At 52.6% G+C, this 6,000-nt stretch overlaps 1 protein-coding gene across 2 annotated transcripts in view; it reads right to left on the bottom strand.

The window, feature by feature from the left end:
* HIP1 (huntingtin interacting protein 1) overlaps positions 1 to 6,000 on the bottom strand; it is a 120,452-nt gene that overhangs the window by 64,576 nt on the left and 49,876 nt on the right. The window lies entirely within an intron of this gene.

Genomic DNA, 6,000 nt, shown 5'->3' with positions numbered 1-6,000 from the left:
CCGCGGGCCGGGAACTCCCGAAATCAGCTGGAGGCTCCCGGGCCTCCGCGGCCGCGGGAGCGGGGCGGGGGTGGCGTAAGGGACGGGGAGCCAATGGACGGATTCCCGGGGCCCGAGCCCGCAGCCCGGGCGCGCGGGAGGGTGTGATTTGAATAACAAAAGGTCGGTTCCCCGGAGCCCCGCGGCCGGGGTCGCCGAGCCGGGCGGAGGCGGCTGCCCGCCAGGAAGTGCCGCGTGTGTAAGTGCGCCGTGTGCGCCCTGGGGTGGTGGGCGCGGGGGGCCGCTGAAGCGGAGGGAGAGCTGGGGCGCCCGAGCAGACATTCCAGTGGGGGCAGGGGGTCCGCTCGGCCCCTCCCCACTTGGCTTCGCTGGACAAAGGCGGAATTCAGAGCCAGTGGTTTGCCTTCTGCGGCTAATTCGGAGGGGAACGCCGGATGAATCTGGGGTCTTCAGATGGGAAATGGAAGGAATGGAACAGGTATCCCCGGAAGGCCCCGAGGGCCCCACAAGTGCGGCAGAGCCACACTTGGAGTGACACGGGGGCTGGATTCTAAATGATACCTCGCCTGGGCGCAGAGCTTGCTCTCAAGCCTGAGCCTGCACGAACCTTCCATTCTGCCCTCCATGCCTCCGCTGCCCTACAAGACGTGGGCACCATGCTGCTGGAGACTCAGCCGGTGGCTGAACAGGGGTCCTGGCGAGCTAAGTCTCCAGTCCAAAAGCCTGCATGTCCAGGCGTAGGGCTTCACCCCGGGCGCCTCAGATGAGCTGGAAGCTTGGGCATTGCTGAGAGACCTACTTCTTTACACAAGGTTGTGTAAACGAGGTGCAGAGAAGGGCCCCAGGTCACACACCTGGCAGGGACTGGGGGCTGGAGAAACCGCCATAGACACTTCAGCCCAAAGGGCAAGCCCTGCGATACCATGGGACAGCCCAGCAGGGGGAGCGGGGAGCCTCTAAAGTCCTTTCTGATGAACAGGTGAGGGGACCCAACCACAGCCCTGACGCCCTGAGTCCCGCCAAGGGGCACTGCCAAGGGGCATTACTGGCTCTTGTCAGAACCTGCTAGGCTGACTAGACCAGCCCTCCCCTTCAAATCTGGTGCTCAGTCTGTGACATAGGGATCTACCTATCTTGGGGGGGGGGGGCTCGGGGGAGGGGAGGGAAGAATACCATATTAAAGATGGTTTTTTTAAGAAGACATAATATTTGAAGTCCAGGAATGAAAAGGGCTTTTGTTGGGGCAATTTTTATTTCTGGCTGCAGAGCCCATCCAAGACCCTCAGCTTCAGGTAAGGGATCTCTGGGTTCAGGTGTCTGTTTACCTCTAAATCTGGACTGCAGGCTGACACCCCCTCCCCATCCCAGGGCTGCCCCCAGCACCCTGCTCATCCTTTGCTTCCCAGCCAGGGAAGTCACGCGGGCAGCCCCGGCCAGTTCCGGCATGCTGGTTCCCCACAGTCCCTTCTAGCGATGTGTGTCCACAGAGTGAACCCAGATGCCGTGGGAGGTTTGAAGGAAGCATGTCAAGGCTTCCTCACCCTCCAGCACCCAAGGGAGATCAGGGCCCGGTGAAGCAGCAGGAGTCACCCGATGCACAGTTGAGTTCGGGATTATCTGCTGCTCGAGTAAATGTACTACCAAAAAAAGGGGGGCGGGGCGCCCTCCCTGGTGGCGCAGCAGGTTAAAGCACAGCACTAAGAAGCTAAATCCACTTCAGCATGAGTTCGATCCCCGCCTGCCCCGGAGGTGACCCACATGGCACAGCAGACCTCTCCTGACCCGCCCGCTGCTCCCCTCAGCAGTGTACTTCATCTATCTGCCTGTTCTGCTCCCCACTCTGTCTCTGGTGAAGCCTCTCACCACCCCTGCACCTCTGGCCTGTACCCCCCAGTTTTGTATGAATAAATAAATCTTAAAAAAGAGGGGGGAGAGATATGATGGTTTCTATGTTTGAAAAAGAACCCTCGTTCCTGTGGCTTATTGATAGATCAAGGTCTCCCAGTAGATCTTGGCACCTTAGCTAACAAAGCCCATTTCCCCTTTGCTGCAATGGGAATAACGATGTCCACTTCACATCAGGTGGCAAACGAAAGAACTTCCCCAAACCTTACTAGTGGTAGGCTAAATGCTGCCCCCCAAAGATAGCATGTCCTAATCCTGGGGCCTACAGACACTACCTTATATGGCGAAGACCATGCACATGTAATTAAGTCAAAGATGCTGAGATGAGAAGGTGGCCCTAGATCTCAGTAGCTGAGTTGGGTCGACGCAGGTGCAGTCACGTGTGCCCCTGTAAATGGGCGACCTCGCCCCCAGAGGCAGAGTGGGGTGATGTGGCCACAAGAAAGTAGACAGCCACCAGAAGCTCCAACAGGCCATCAGCAGGTCCTCCCCTACTCCCCAGGAGCACGCCAACGCCTTGCTTTTAGTTCAGTGATTTTTTCAACTTCTGGCCTCCAGAACTATGAGTGTAAACTTCTGTTTGAACACCCTAGTGTACTATGGTTTATTATAGCGGACACAGGACATGAATATACTGCCTGAAGGTCAGTGAGGGTCATGTCACAGCTCCAGGCAGGTGCCCACCTCAGGGCTGGCCTCGCTGTTGGATTTCCTTGCCAGGGAGGTGCTCATGTGCTAGCAGGAGAAGCCAGCCAGGGGCAGCCTGCTCTCCTGCCTCACTGAGATGGTGTCCTGGCCAATAAACAGGTACCTACATGCAAGCATGTGTGGGCAAAGGCTCACGTGCACACATACACACACACACACACGGAAGGAGCAAACAGCTTCTTTAAAGAGCTTAGGCTTCTCTGTCTTGGCTAACCCATCGGCCCTAGGCCCACCTAGAGCACAAGACCTTTGAGTTCCTTTCCTCCCACTTCTCTTGGGAAGACATGTTCAGACTTTGAAGCGTTGATGAGCAGGGCCTGTGTCCCCATTCCAAGGGCGTGGCCCTAATGCTTCCTGTGGTCTCAGGTCATTAAGTAAGACATTTCTAGCTTACCTGTGCAGAGAGAGGAAATTCAAAATTTGCATGATCATGAGACTATAGCCATTGGCTCAGGCTGGGGGAGACTTTTGAATAAATTGGACAGGAAGTGGAACAGAAGTAAGTGGGTTCAGAAATATGAATGCCATGACCCTAAGCTGCTTCTCTGTACTTCCTTCAACAGCTCCAAGCCACCACACCCAAAATACCTGCTGAAGTCTCTCTCAGGGGTGGGGGTGGAGGGCATCTCAGTATCTTGGGTACTTCAAGGAGTCCAAAGACATGCTTTCCCCTGTTTGCACAAACTGCACCCTCGCCTGTGTTTTCTGTCTCGACTGAGTGCCACCTCCACTTAGCTGCTCAAGCTAGAAACTTCAGTCAGCCCAAATCCCTTCATTGAAACCCTCCCGCTTCCCCCAACAACAATCATTTCCACCCCACGTAATCAGGCCCTGTGCTTGTGCAGTTCTTTCTGGCAAATAGCTTCAATCTATGTCTTCCCTCCAAACGCTGATGGCTGCTGCTCTGGCTAAGCTTTCAACAACAGCCTCCTAAATGGCCTCATTGCCTTTAGTCTCTTCCTCACAACTTTTCCTCCAACCCTCTGATTGCATTCCCCAACAGCCGACTCCAGATGGAAAAATAATAACTTCCATAGTTCATTTTGCTCTCAGGTTATTACTAGTCTGGCCTCACCTCCCTCCATTCTAATCTGTCTTTTCTCCCATCCTCTTCCAACCACCCATGAGGTCCTGGCCCGTCAAATTGATCACATGATGCTTCTACCTCAGCTTGGAAGGTTTTTTGCCTTCATCCTTCAGGACCCTTCTCAGAGGTCACCTTCTCTGTGAAGCCACCCCTAAGCCATCCAGACACAGCTGGTCTCTTGGGAGTCCATTTTTATAATGGACAGTCTTTGGGTACAGCCTGCATCAACCATCCTGGGATGGGGTTGGTCCATGCCCTAGCTCTCCCAGCTTGCCTTCCTCAGGCAGAGGCTTGGTCTCACTGACCTTGCACCCAGAGTGTTTGGCCCTTGACTTACCTTCCCCAGGTAACACCACACCCACATCGCTGCTCCACCTTCATAAAAAGGATAGAACAGACCCAGAAGACTTGCAGGGGAGCAGCTAATGTATCCTGGTAGAGAGTGACACCTACTGGAGAACTGTGATTCTGCAGCCTAGCCCTATACATGGCACCTGGATGGTCACAGCTGCCCTGATCAGGGCTGCGCATCATAGAATACTTCAAAAGTGTGAGATTTCACACCAGGGAAACCAGGTTTATCCATGGTCTATTTTCCCAGGATAAAGTTTCCCATGGCAAGAGTTTGGATCACTTTCCACTGACAGTCTGGAATTCCCAGTAAAGAGGTTTAAACTAAACAATATTTTCTACAAAAGGGCCTTTTGTGATGTATGTTGCTATGCTACCACTAACAATGAGCAGATGCAGATAGATGCCTTTTTGCTAGTTATCTCAATTGGTCCAAAAACAAAACAAAACAAAACAAACAGGTATCATTATAACACTGATAACACTGATTCTGCAGGAGAGGATGAAAAGAATGTACAAATGAAATCTGGGGAAGGCATGGAGATGGGAAGGGGAGTTTCCAAAGTTTCTTTAGCTTTGTTTGTAGTGTTTTAAATTAAGTTTAAGTTTCTACAAGAAGAATACAATAAAACATTACCACTTGACAATGACAGTAATAAAGAAGAAAGAACTTACAGGTTATAGAGTGACATAAATTTTAAGTTGAATTCTGACTCCATTACCTCCTAGATAGAGAAAAATTCCTCAACTTCCCTGAATCTCAGTTTTCTTACCTGAAAATTAGGTAAAGTACTGCCCAGGATTGATGTGAAAATTAAGCAAACCGGTACGTATAAAGCACATGACACGTGGAAGGTGGCCCTGAGCTTGGGTCAACACACTTCTCTCCATTTACTTGGTGGCTAGTTCCCAAAAAGTTCTAGATAATGTTTTAAAAACTTAAACTTCAAGAAAAAACGGATAGAAAGCAAGGACATTTACCCTTACTAAAATAATAGCAAATAAATAGGTTTATGGTTAGAAAAAATAAGGAATTAAAGCCACTGGCTATACACAGCTAAGCAGTAGAGGATGTTAGCTGATACCCACGGGCTGACTACGAGGCTCCTAGTCCTCCCCCAGGGTGTGCCTGCGGACAGGCCCTGGCCAGGGCAGCTGGCCAACGTGGCAGCTCAGTGGAGGAGTATTCCGGCGGCCCTTTCCTTGAGCAGAAGGGAGGCTGACTGTCAGCCTTCAGGAGCAAGCTCTCTGAATCAGCAGGGACATGTCTTCGCCAGCACATGCTCTGGGCACCTGCCGGAGGTGTCCAAGCTGCCCCTGGAGACCCCTGGGAGCTGAAGCATACATGAGCCGTGAGATAAAGCCTAAAGTACCACTTAGATCAAAGAAAGGTCGGATGCTCTGCTGTTATGCTGGAGGCTGGCTGAAGCACCTGCTGTTACGGCCCAGGGGACATACCCAGAGGCCCTAGTGCACAGCTGTCTGCAGAAAGTATCCGGAAATGCATCCCTTTTTTGTCAGACTAAAGGCCAAAGATCTCCTGGGAGGAAGAGCTGGAGGTCCCTTTCATCCTGGCACTGTGTCTGTGAGCCCTGTGTCTTCACCCCAGTGCTACCCTGTGGGTTTCTAAATCCAGTATTCTGTCCCCAGTCCTGTTTAGTAGTGGCTCCTCTGGGATTTTAGCTGCTGCAGCTGCTCCTAAGCCATCTAGTGCACGGGGACTCCCCAGGAGTCCATTTAGGGAGAGTGTGGGCAGTGCATGTGCCACTTGAGCCGGTGCAGCCCTAAGTCCTTGGAGAGCAGCCTGTGGATGCAGCTGGGGGCGGGGGGTTGGGGCTGGGGCATCCGGGCCTTGTGAGTGTAGAAGTCCAGGCAGTGGGGCTGACCACAGGGGGCACCAGGACTGAGTGTAGTGAATGGAATAGGCCACATGTGTTCTCCACCAGAAG

The sequence above is a fragment of the Condylura cristata genome, unplaced genomic scaffold (genome assembly GCF_000260355.1).
Source record: "Condylura cristata isolate star-nosed mole 26May11 unplaced genomic scaffold, ConCri1.0 scaffold00024, whole genome shotgun sequence".
Lineage (NCBI taxonomy): Eukaryota > Metazoa > Chordata > Mammalia > Eulipotyphla > Talpidae > Condylura > Condylura cristata.
The sequence above is the reverse complement of the archived record's forward strand: the minus strand, read 5'-3'. Positions and strand labels throughout refer to the sequence as shown.